The following is a 13508-nucleotide window of genomic DNA, read 5'->3' as shown; positions in this document are numbered from 1 at the left end:
ATACATGCAAATCACCAAAAATGCATCTTGGGAATATGATATATATATATTTATTTATTTATTTATTTATTTATTTATTTATTTATTTGTTTGTTTGTTTGTTTGTTTGTTTGTTTGTTTGTTTATTTATTTATTTAATTTCTATCCCGCCTATCTAATCAATTAAGATTACTCTAGGCGGCTTACAACAATAAAACAACGACAATATAGTTAAAACAATTTTACAAAGGAAAAGTTGCAACAGGTTGGGACAGAACTAGGGAGTAGAAGGAAAGGGGGATCAGGAACAGACCAAGGGGAAGGCCTGCCGATACATCAATGTTTTTAGTTGTTTTTTGAAAGTACCCAGTGAGGGAGCCGCGCGAATGTCAGGGGGAAGGTTATTCCAGAGGCGAGGAGCCACCGCCGAGAAGGCCCTATTTCTTGTCTTTTCTTTCCGGGCCTCCCTCGGCGTTAGGCTTCTCAGCCTCACCTCCTGACTCGCGCGAGTGACATGGGTAGAACTTGGTGGAAGTAGGCGTTCCGCCAAGTAACGAGGCCCTAAGCCGTTTAGGGCTTTATAAGTAAGCACCAACACTTTGAAGTCGATGCGGAAACGGATGGGCAGCCAATGCAATGCGACCAGAGTGGGCGAAATGTGTTGGTATTTTTTCACACCACTAAGAAGTCTGGCCGCCGCATTCTGCACCACCTGTAGTTTCCGCAACAGCCTCAAAGGCAGCCCCACGTAGAGCACATTACAGTGGTCTAATCTTGAGATTACGATCGCATGCACCAACGTAGTGAGCGCCCCCACTTCAAGATAGGGCCGCAGCTGGGCTATCCGCCTAAGATGGTAAAAGGCGGTTCGGACAACCGATGCCACCTGGGATTCCATGGTGAGCGCCGGGTCCAGATGGATCCCCAGGCTGTGGACGCCCATCCTTGGCGGGGAGGGTCACCCCCCCCCAAAAGTGAGGGAGTTTCCCAAGCTCCCGACTGTGGGGGCGCCCACCCTCAGTACCTCCGTCTTGTCCGGGTTCAGCCTCAGCCCGTTCTCCTGCATCCATTGCAGTACGGTCCCCAGGCAGTGCTGAAGGGACAGAATGGCATCTCCTGTGGTAGGTGGAAAGGAGATGTACAGCTGAGTATCATCAGCATACTGATGACACCGAGCTCCACATCCCCTGATGACCCTGCCCAGCGGCCTCATATAGATGTTAAACAGCATTGGGGAGATAATCGACCCCTGTGGAAATCCACAATTGAGGCTCCATGGGGCCGAGACACTCTCCCCAAGCTGTACTCTCTGGGGGCGGTCCTCCAAGAAGGAACGGAGCCAGGCCAGTGCCAGGCCACCAATTCCCAACTCAGAGAGCCTCCCCAGGAGGATACCGTGGTCAATGGTATCAAAGGCCGCTGAGATATCGAGGAGGACCAGCAGGGACACTTTTCCCCTGTCAGCCTCCCTCAATAGGTCATCGCACAGGGCGACCAATGCTGTTTCTGTACCATGGCGCGGCCTGAAGCCCGACTGAAATGGATCCAGGGCATCTGTTTCATCCAGGTGCGCCTGAAGCTGGTCGGCCACCACCCTCTCAACCACCTTGCTTAGGTGCAGCATGATGTTCTTTTTTGCCCTATACATGACAATGTTGTGCTACATCATGTATTCATTCTCTGTTTGGCTGTTGTAAGATGTGATTTGTTTACAGTAACAGATTGCCATCTAGCCACAAGTAGATGCAGTGGCAATGAGAAGAAGAACAAGCAACCAAAATGTGCCATTTCATGTTCTAGTAATACGTGCCATGCTGCTGATGTTTTCAAAAAAAAAAAAGAGAGAGAGGAGAAAATGGAAACCAGGCAGGCACAGAAAACATAGTTTGACTCATAATCGATTTCAGCTTGAATCATACAAATATTAAAACTTGTTGAATCAGCCAAGGCTTATTGTTAGAGATGTATACCAGCCTCAAGATTCTCTTTCAGCTCCATCTCAGTGCTTCAGATAATGTTCGACATCAGAGAATAAAAATGTAGACTTCAGACCAAGTAATAAGTCTACAAAGTTTCATAAAATAGGAACATAAGCTATGGTGTTATGATGCTTGAAATCCAGCTAAAGGCCTTTAAAATTTGGGGGTTGGCTAAAAGTTTGGCCTGTTGACTTATAATGTGATTTTTTGGGGTAAAAGTAAAGAAACTTCTAAACTTCCTCTTTCAGGTGGCATCTTATTTTCAGTATCCTCCTCCTCCATTCCCTACAACATAGTTCTCCAACATACAACCAGTTTCTTTATCCCATCAGCGAAGAACTCCAGATCTCTGTCTTTTACCCATTTCACTACAGCCTTCACTTCGTTGCTAGTTTCTAATGACTGCATTTCAAGTCCCACTTCATGAGGCTAGACAAGAAATGTAAGATCATGGCTGTAGGTAAGGTGAGGGTTAAGGTTAGGGTAGGAGCTGGAGCAGCGGAAGGGGCAGGAGTAGGGGCTAGGGCTGGACAGCAATGTGTGGTTGGTTTATGCAATGGTCACTTTGAATCATTCCATTCACAAGTCTTTTTATGACCTGTTAAAAAATTTAAACACAACATTTTCTGCAGCCATTGTAATGATCCTCTGTGGATTTCCATTATGATACTGAATTACAGTGTGGTGTGTAGATAAAACTGCATGTGCAATAATACACTGATATTTAAGACTTCTATTGTTCAGCTGCTACAATGAAAAAGGCAAAATGTCCCAGGCAATACTTACAGTGAAGTCTGGTAACATTTAAGGAATAGAATCTACAGTACCTTGTCCCACTCCATTCATTTCTACTTACCTTTCCACCTGTCATACTCCCTCTGTAGCTCTGCACAGCAATATCAGTCATGTGATGGGTGTTTTTGTAACAAATATTACTATCCTGCTGGTTTCTACCTTGCTACCATGTCTTTCTCTACCCAATAAAGAGGGGAAAAGCTCAAATTTGTGTGTTTACCAAAGTTACAGTTTCTCCCCAAAACATAATGATTGCCTATTCCATGGTAAAATGTGCCTAAGCATTAGAAGGGGAGGGAGTATAACTGTCATTCAACTCCCCTTCTCTGGGTGTTGTCATAGAAACAAAGAGTAAATTACACATTTTCACTGTTGGTTTACCTGCCTTTCTACATCCAAAAGTTTGTCTGAGTTTCAGCTTCTTCTTTTTCCCTATTAGTTTTAGAGGGAATTTAACTTCAGCATAACCGGACTGAAGGGGCGCAATTTGCTTCAAGCTTTGGTCTTCACCCAAATCAAGTACAAGTCTGATACATAATACAACTCATGATACATTAATGAATTACAAAACTACTAGATTCAACTTACAAACTGATTGATTTCATGTTCTGGTGGTATCATTTGTGAGGATGGCAGTGGGAGTGAGACCCTACCTGCCTAAGCACTGCCCATCTCACTTACAAGGGAAGACAGAACCCTAGAAGGAAAAACAGGATGGGAAGGATGTCGTGGAAAGAAAAAGGAGAGAAGCTAGAGGTGGTGAGGGAAGAAGAAGGTTCTCAGACAGAGGAAGGGGATGTAATTAAAATGACAAAACAGTTAGGACAGGGAGGAGTAAGGGGAGAGGTGATTGGTGGAGGGAAAGGAGGAGGAGGATAAAAGGGGTGAGAGAAAAGCAGAGGCGGGAGAAGTGGAGACTAAAAGGAAAGGAAAGATATTAACCCTAGGATGGGAATGGATAAGGATGGAAAACCCCTGGGTGAGTAAGTGGGAAAGGCTCATGGTCCCCATGAAGAGGAAGAAAGGAGATGAAAGGGGATGACAGTGGTCAAACCTTCTTACTGGGGAGAGAAAGAGGCCAGGGAGTAGGGATGTAAGATATGAGAAGAGAGAGCTAGAATAGAAAGGGAAAAGAGAGAACAAGCAAGATGGATACAGGTATATAGGAAGGAGAAGCCCTCAACCCTGAACCCTGGGAGATCCCAGTATCAAGAGAGGGACTGACGGGACCATTCAACCCTGCCCAATGGTTGATGCTCGAGATGTCATTATTCCCTGAGCCCTTGTTGAGGAAGAAGGGAGAAGGAGACGGACAAATATTTACATTCCGGTTGTGCTTCAAGATAATTATCCCTTCAGTACTTCATTGGGTACTGAGGAGTCGTTGGACGTTAAAGTAAATGTTGTCAGTTTTTTGGATGCTCCAGAAATAAATGTTGATGGTTTGGATGCAAAGGACATGTCTGTGGAAATTGACCCTGAAAGACAGGGGAAGCCAGGACCAACCAGCGAACCCTTACATCCTTAAACCTGTGTTACATTTCTAAAAGCATAACTGTGTCAATTCAACCACCCAATATCACCTTCACAACAGTACCCAAGGAAGACTGTCACCAGGTACAGTATATTGACAGACAGAAGAGCACTCAGTTCAATGTGAGTCATTGCCCTTTCTTACCACATTACATGACAAGCAGGCTGCATTTGTTTCTGCTAGACTCACTAGCTTCTTCTTGAAAGCAATGGATAGACAAGTGGACCAAATTTCTTATTTGATACTGCAGCTTGATGTCTCTTTCAGCTAGTTTTTCACATACCCTTTCTAGCTCTACGTGTCTCAGTGATTTGATCAAGAGTGCAACTGCAGCTGAGAAGAGAGTGTAGCATAATGGGTAGAGGGTTCATCTGGAAATTAAGGAGACCCAGTTCTAGTTTTCACTGATCCATGAAACCTATCTTTGGCCCAGTCCCATTCCTTCAGCCTTACAGAATTGTGCAGAGGAGGAGGGCTATGTTCCTGGGAGGAAGGGTTTGAATTAAGTGTAAATAATAATAGTAGCAACAGCAGCAGCAGTCACAGTAGCAGGAGCAGTTGTTGATAGGTCTGGGAACTTGCTTAAGTTCCAGTGAAATGTACAGCGAAAGGCTAGCTCCTTAAGGATAGAATTGGCTGTAGAAGTCCCCTTTTGCCCAGTTGTTATTGGTACAGTGAACCCTCTACTTACGGAATTAATCTGTATTGGAACGGTGGCTGCAGGTCAAAAAGTCTGTAGGTCGAGTCTCCATTGACCTACAATGCATTGAAAACCAATTAATCCCATAACCAGCCGTTTTTGTTCCATTTTGTTCCATTTTGGGTTTTTTTTTCCTGGTCTGTAGGTTGACTCCAGCTGCAAGTCGAACCTAAATTTTGCGGCCAGAGAAGTCTGTAACTCGAAAAGTCTGTAAGTCGGGCCGTTTGTAAGTTGAAGGTCCGCTGTATCCACCCTCACCAAAGCCTAGCACTTTAGGAAATAAGGCCCAGGAGGCGATATTTAAGTATAAAGGATTTTGTATACTGTACTTTACTCACTTAAACGTCCATTTCTTAAACAGGCACACATTAGGGTTAAAGTTGACAGAAGGAAAAATAGTAAAAGTAAGGTTTGTTTCCTCAGCCCATGTGGCTAGGAGGATCTCTAGGGTGCAGAGATCCAGCCTGGAGACGCAGCATCTTAAAAGATGAAAAAGTGTATGAGACAAAATGGAGCCTCTGAAACACGTGTGAAGGAGAAGGGATGAACAAGGGTGGAGTTTCAATAGCCCAGGGCAGTGGTTTTTAACCTTTTTGAAAGAAATGCCCCCTTGAGCCATTGAGGAAGTTATCACCGCCCCCCTCCCCGTGGTGATATCTTTCTTATTTATTTATTTATTTATTTATTTATGACACTTAAATCCAATGACCCCTGAAAACAAAATTCAATTCTAAGAAAATGAAATGCCCCAAAAACATTTAATGATTTAGTTGCAAGCAAATTTTAAGACGCAAAAAGAAATATAAAAAGGGCATAAAAACAAACCACAATGCAGGAACTAAAAATTTCAAGACAAAAACTCTGAAACTAAATTAAGATTGGAGGAAAATATATATTCATGCACACTGTAAAAAGGCTGCAGCCATCTTCACAGGTTTGGCTTGCTCCAGCGCCCCCCTACCGCCCCCCTTCTGCTCCAGTGCCCCCACACCGCCCCTTTTCGTTCTATCGCCCCCCTGAAAAATGAAATCGCCCCCTGGGGGGCATTATTGCCCACGTTAAGAACCACTGGCCCAGGGGAACAAACAAGCCCCTCGGATTAGTTAGCATGCAAACAAACAAATAAACAAGTTAGTCTGTGATGGAGGCCCCCCCTCTCATGTGTTACATCAAGATTGCTAACTTGCCAACAGCAATAGCGGTAACAGCAGCAGTACTGTACTTACAAACCCACCCAGAATTGCCCTCATCAAACTACAATTTGCTGCGTCTCCTTGAAAAACAACATTCTGTAGCACTGCTAGTTCCTCCTGTTATTCAAGAAGCCTGCTGGGAAGAGAGTTAAATGTTCCCAGAATCTTGAGCATTCAGGAGCACAGTTCACAGCCCGGCCAGCCTGCTGATCCAATGTTTGAATAACATCTCTGATGGAAAATAACAGTTGAGAGAGTTCAAAGGAAAGCAATCACCATGTAGGTTTCATGGCTGGGAGAGAGACAATAATGTCCTCTGAACACCACAATGCCAATGAAGTAATAAGTATAAAAGTGGAGATGACCCCGTTCTGCTTTTCCCTGCCTTTTGGCTTCCAGCTCAGCAGCAGAACTCAGAATGTCTGGAAATAACCTTTGCTACTCACCTGTTTCCTAGGAAACTACAACCCATAATGCAGTTAGTGTTCCTTCTCCAGTGTGAACCCAGCTGCCCTTTAAGGTCAGCCAGGAGAAGCTGGCTCAAAGTATCATCTATACATGCAAAGAGAATACAGCTGAAAGTGTGGGCCTGAGCTTTCTCAGTTGTAGCTCTTGGTGAGCAACAAGTACCTAGTATTCAGATAAGATTTTTTATGTATACTGTATGTTTTACTCATCATTCATCTTGTACATTATTTTTGAATTTTTCATATTATATTAAATTGGGATTATTAATAATCATTTAAAATTTTATGAATAAAATTATGCTCTAAATAAGACATTTTTTTTAAAAAACGAGAACAATAAAGGGGAGTTAACTGGCAAAGATCAGCAGAAACTTATGATAAAAGAAATAATAAAAGAACTGATCAATATAATGCATTATCACACAGGAGCTATAATAGTGCAATATATTATTTGCCTAAGGCTAAGCAGGCCCAGATCCCAGCCTTAAACAATAAACACACCGCACATGTCAAACTGGAAGAAAAAAAGCCACAACTTTATTAGCTGAATTACAGCTGCAGTTCACCTGGTTAAGCATTGTGGTCAGATCTAGTTCCATTGGGAGGCCTGGGTGCCATCACTGATGTAGCCGACCACTTCCCACACCCTTCTGGACAATGACCTGGGGTGGCAGATTCTTGGAGACCAGGCATATGACAGGGCCTTTGTCCCCCCCCCCCCCAGCTGGGGCAGCCCTGGCCCTTGCTCCTGCCCCCCAAAAAGAGGGGGTCCTATGATTGTGGTGGGCAGGACTCTCTGTCTTCCACCAGATCCATCCCCAGTGTGCCCAAACTGCTAACAAAGCTGAGACATGAATATAAAATGAGAGTTGAAATAACACATAAATGATCTAACACAAACCATTATTAAACCTCAACATTTCCTAAACTATTCCAAACACAGGATGGGTGAGGAGGTGGAATGCTGCTGAGACCTACTCGAACCCCCAGCCCAGAGCACTCCTTTATCTGGGCAAGGGGTCCAGCAGGCCTTGCCTCCCCCCCAGGCACACCAGCAAATCCTGACTGCCGGTGTGACCTTTCACCTTTGCATCATGCTCCCAGGCTCTCTCGCAGCCTGCCCTGTGACAGCCGTCATTACAGAGCTGCTGAGGGGTGTGGGAGGCTGGGCCACTGCCCCGGCCACAATGCGGGACCCAAGTTAAGTCCAGGTCCGTCTGTTTCAAACAGGAGGCTCCTCATGCAAATAAACATAAGAGGTATAAAAATGAGACACATGACTGACAAAGATGACCAAATAAAATTCATTAATGAGAGTAAACAAATATTAACAATCATCCTAGAACTGCAGAGCTGGAAGGGACCCTATGGATCATTGAGTCCAGCCCCTTTCAAGATGGCACAGTGGGGAATTGAACTCCCACATACCTCTACCGCTGACCTATCACTGAGCTATCATTAGTCCCTCGTTTTTCTTCTATTGCTGTTGCTCATGTTTAACAAAAATGCAATATAGTGACAAGTTACAGCCCGAAGGCTGCAACAGTTTATTGATGGAAAACACTGTGATCATTACCAAATAATTAAATGAGAACTTGTTCTTTTAAATACAGCTTCCCTAGGTGGTGAACTGCCATGGATACAAAACAGGCAAAGATTCTCAATTTCTGGAGGGACTATTCCAATGAAGGTTCATCATTGCTCTGACCCAGCAGGAAGAGCTACAATATTCAGGCTTCCATTTGCTCAGGTTTGATCCTTAATTTGCTCTCTGCCTCTGATTCTTGAGGAAATACCCATCTTAGCTGAATCCTGTATATTTGTTGTTGTTTATTCGTTAAGTTGTGTCCGACTCTTTGTGACCCCATGGACCAGAGCTGGGTCAAATTCATGTTGGCAGCTTTGATGACACTGTCCAACCATCTTGTCCTCTGTCGTCCCCTTCTCCTCTTGCTTTCACACTTTCCCAACATCAGGGTCTTTTCCAGGGAGTCTTCTCTTCTCATCAGATGGCCAAAGTATTGGATCCTCAGCTTCAGGATCTGTACTTCCAGTGAGCACTCAGAGTTTCTTAGCTCAGGCAATATCAAATGGAGAACAATAGCAATACACGTTACAGATTTTTTTTTTAAATAGCAGCTTGGGGATGTGTTTTACCATCTGACTGCTAAGATACTGTAACAGTATCTCTGAGAGATGGAAGAAAGTGGTAGTAAAAAAGGATACAGAACCTACCTGTGGGGATACGGATACTATTAAACCACAGGTATATGGGTATATAATAGGTATATATGCATTGCCATTTTAGGCCTTTCATTTTTAAAACTGTTCATAATTTTAAATTTTAAAGCCAGCCCTTACATATTTAAAATAAATATTTGGTTTTGTTTGCACTCAGTGCTGAGGGAACATTTTTCCTTTTTGGAAGACTCTTTAGCTGTTTTAGTGTCAAGTACCTTTACTCTCCTTCTAAAGCCTCTAGTATTCCATGATAGATAACCTATTATGTCTGAGTCATGCTGTTATATGCCTTCATCGAATCACCTGTCCTGATTCAGTGTTTGGGGTTTACATGGTTAGAGGATCATTATGGCCTAATTGGAATCTGAAGGATATTTTGCTGTGAGTAAACAGCGCCACAATCCAAAATGAGCCCCAGTCCTTCTTAGGTCATGATTCATTTTTTTATTCCAGATTACACGTCAGCCTAGCCTTTTCTTTCTATGTGGTTCTCACCTTTTTGGAGGAAAAGATCATTCTGTAGGCCAAGGTGTAGCAATATTTCACACACAGAGACCAATATTTCACCCTACACAACATGGCCAGCAATGAAAGACTATGGAAATTATTACTCTAAATTACCTAGGGCTCATAACATCCGGTGCCCTGCTGTAGGTCGTTAAGTCCATGTCCAGCTTTTCTTTACTTGTCCACCCTCCCAAATCAATGATTTCTATTATCAGAGATAAGAACACTTCTTTTTCTTTACTACAATTCCCACAATACCTCAGCTAGCATAGCCAGGGAAGATTCTTAATGAGATATTCTGAAAGTCATAATCCAAAAAATAATTTTTTCTCATCTCTGCTGTTTGAATATAACCTGTTCCTGTCTCACTCCTTACCTATCTGTCATTTACATTCCTTCCCTCTGGTGACGTAGCCCTGGGATTTAGTCACCTCAGTCCCTGAGCATTTGTTCACATCCTGCTCAGCTCTCTGTCAGAGATCATGGAGTCAGGCACAATACACTGTCATTCTCCTGATTACTGTAACAACTGGATCACCACATTCCACAAATCCTCTAGACAGCTATAATTATTAGAAGTCAAAACAGACCAGTGTAAGTCTCAGAAGGGAGAGAGAATGAAGGAAAATCAATTGAAATTCATTTCAACAGAAAACAAAATATTGGCTGGAATCCTGTGGCTTGAGTTAAAGTAGGTCCATTGAATCACTGGAACCTACACAGGAGTCACTTGACCAAATCACCACTGAATCAATGGGCCTACTCTAGTTGCAACTTGCTACTTTAAGTAAGAGGATTTTGGCCACTGTTTTACATACGTAGACTGGTTCCTGGATTCCTCCCTGTTAATGTGGACTCCCTAAAAGATGTAAAAATCTACATTCTATTATCAGTTCCAATTCATTGATATTTGGGGAACACATATGATGATCACAAGAAGCAGAGCAAATAGGTAAATTTGATAGAAACTGAGTTTTCTGATCTGTGAAAAAAAATCCAATAAGAACAAATCCAACAAACATTTGACAGTAAAAGACAAAAACTTAGTAAATGAAGCCTGCTTTCATCAGTTTGAGAACAAAGCTTTTGTGATGTCACTGACCCTGTGAAAGAACCACCAGCCATCGGACCTTGGCTTTTTGCAACATTTTTTTAAAAAACTCTTTCTTTGTGGGGTTTTTTTACTACTGCTCCTAGACTCTGGCATTTATAGTCCAAAACATGACTTTCCCCCAAATGGTAGCTTATTAATAATTAGAACTCACTAGCTTCTTTATTTATTTCCTTGGTTTATAGCTATATACATATATTTATAAGAAATGTATAGAGTGAATTCTTCACATCTATTTTAAAATAGCACAACAATTCAAATTCAAATCTGATCCGACCAGATAGGCGGGATATTAAATAAATAAATAAATAAATAACTAAATAAATAAATAAATAAATAAATTCAAGCAGAGATCTTTGAACTGTCTAATCTCCCCAGCCTCTCTGGAGATACTCAGAAGGGCTGATAGGAGTTTTCTTTAGGAGTCTGCAATGCTGACAGCATTATGTATGTCAGGTAGAGTAGCCTGCTGACCTAGTTTACTAGGGATAATCCTCTATTTTAAGAGCTGTCAGAGAACAGTACTTTATTTGAAAGCATCCTCTATTGGCAGGATTGTCCTGTTTTTTATTTTCTTTGGATGATGAGAAAGTGTCACCCTATTCTGAAATAGCTTCATGGGTCTTTACCCCACCCCTCTCCAAAAACCCATACAGGGATTTTGGTAGAATCTGAGCTTTTTTTTTTTTTTTTTAAAGTGCTATTCTGATCAGGCTGAAGGCCCATCTGGTTCAGCTTCCTGTCTCCCACTGTAGTTGGCCAAAAAGATGCTTCTGGGAATCCCACCAGCAGGAGACTTTAACAGTGAGGTGCTTTCTTTTGTTATGCCCCCATGAAAAACAAACATGTTTCTTCTTCTTCCTTTAAGATTTCAACGTGTTGCTACATAATCCCCAGTACAATCAAAAGTGTGTCAAAAATCTATACCAAAATACCTTTTGATGAGGAAGATAAAAGGACCCTCTATCTTGAGTTTCATTTGAATCGCATGCTGAGGCTATCAAAGGTAGACACAGGCAACATCGCAGTAATTGATGGTGCCGTGGCAGAAATAACTCGTCTGTGCCATCAGAAGAATACAGAAAAGGGCTCATATTGGCAAGATGTTTCAAGGCACCAAGAAGCACAAAGTCATGTTAATTTCAGGATAAATTTGCCTGCCTGAATTACCCATCGTTACCATGGCCACATAAACAAAATTGCTTTGTCTGTTCTTACTCAGCTTTTCTTTGGGTTTTCTCCTTCGGATATTTACAAGGTCACTGCAAGAGATCTTGGAGAAGAGTTTGGAAGCGCTAGTTTTTTAAGCCATAACTCCCAGAATCTGGCCAGGTGAAATAGCCTATGGCCATTCTGACTGGGGGCATTCTGAGAGCAATAGCTCTTCTCTCCCCCCCCCCCCCATTTTTTTTCAAGTTCTGAAAAATGAGTAGGTCTTGCTGGTATGATGGAAGTAGTACTAGAAAGAAACTGGGTGGTTGGCAGTCTTCATGTGTTGTGCTCGTCCACTGTCTGTAGGATTGTAGAACAGGGTGCACAGAGAATTCAGGGTGAATGGGCTGTCAATGTCAACATGATGTCTGTGGCATGGAGACAGATTCTGTAAATCTTGAGTGCTGTCCTTTCCCCAGGTGAGACGCAAGTACAGGAGACACTGGCAGTGACTGTGGGTGAGTAGGTAACACTTCACACTTGATGCAACACTTTGCTGGAGCTCTGATTGGATAGTTCGTTGAATCTTGGTTTGTTTTTGTTTGTTTTTTAAAGAGAATGAAAAAGTATTTGTGTCCTGTCAGTTTGCTCCTTTCCATTTTTGTATTAGCACAGACCGTTTATTGTCAAAGTTATGTTTTTTCTTGATAAGAATTGTTAGACTGGATGGAGAATTGCTAGAACGAATGGAAGAAAGGGCATGGATTACCCTGGGACGAGGGGAAAAATATGTTGCATTCATGGTAAATGCTTCCACCATTTTGAAAGCCCATTATTGCTCCGTGTAACAATAGCAACAAAGAGTAACAAGTTCTGCAGGTTAAATTAGGTGTTTGTGTTTTTAAACTGCTTTTCCTCCACCCCCAAAAAAGCTTACTTTTCCCAAGCACATTATAGCTGCCAGACCTTTTTTCAGGATGTGTGTGGACAGCAGACTGATGGCTGTTTAAAAATAGGATTTTTATCATGTGGTGAATTTTTAGCACAGTTCTCCAGGAACCAGATCCATCTGTCTTATTCTGAGCTATATATGTAATTGTTAATAGTTATTAATTGGTAGTTGGAAGCATTCTATTAGTGGTTATCAGTGCTTCCTGAGATCATAAGCCTGACAATTAGTCCTCACACTTGCCTTTTAATGAGGGACTGCAGAGTAGTAAGCCCCCTCATACTTGCAAGAGTCATCACAGTGTTTCTGACGGCCAAGGTAATGGACCTAGCTTTAGCCTTTTCCTTTTTTCCATACTGTATTTCTAGCTAGAATACACCTGCTGACACGAACAATGCCACCTTATGGCAATCTCTTCCTTTTCCATGACAGGAAAAGAAACAGGGAACGCCCCAGCTGTGCTTTGATCTTGTCCATTTTGATAGTCTCTGTCTTTGCTCACATTGGAAGGTGGAAGAAGGGAATGGATTTTATTTTATAAAAGGTTTCATCAGAATTATATGTTAAAATATGTCAGTCATCTACAGTAAGTTGGTCTCTCAGTGTCTTGTGGCTCCATACTTTTGAAAGCAGGCTACAGCTACCTTTTTCTCTCAGTGACTTACAAATAGACATAAAGATGATGATGATGGTGAGTTTTCAATTAGTAAAAATATTCAGAAGTTCCTCAAAAACATGGAAAAATAGAAAACTATCCAAATGGCCCACAGTGAAGAAATTGGGGAAGTTAGCATCAAAAGAGGAATATTTTGGAGGGATTCTTTGTCATCACTGCCATTTAACATCTTACTAATCCTCATGTTAGGAGAGAGGAGAAGGGGACAACAGAAGATGAGGAGGA

This window comes from Pogona vitticeps, chromosome 6, assembly GCF_051106095.1.
Source record: "Pogona vitticeps strain Pit_001003342236 chromosome 6, PviZW2.1, whole genome shotgun sequence".
Lineage (NCBI taxonomy): Eukaryota > Metazoa > Chordata > Lepidosauria > Squamata > Agamidae > Pogona > Pogona vitticeps.
This window is presented reverse-complemented; position numbering follows the sequence as displayed.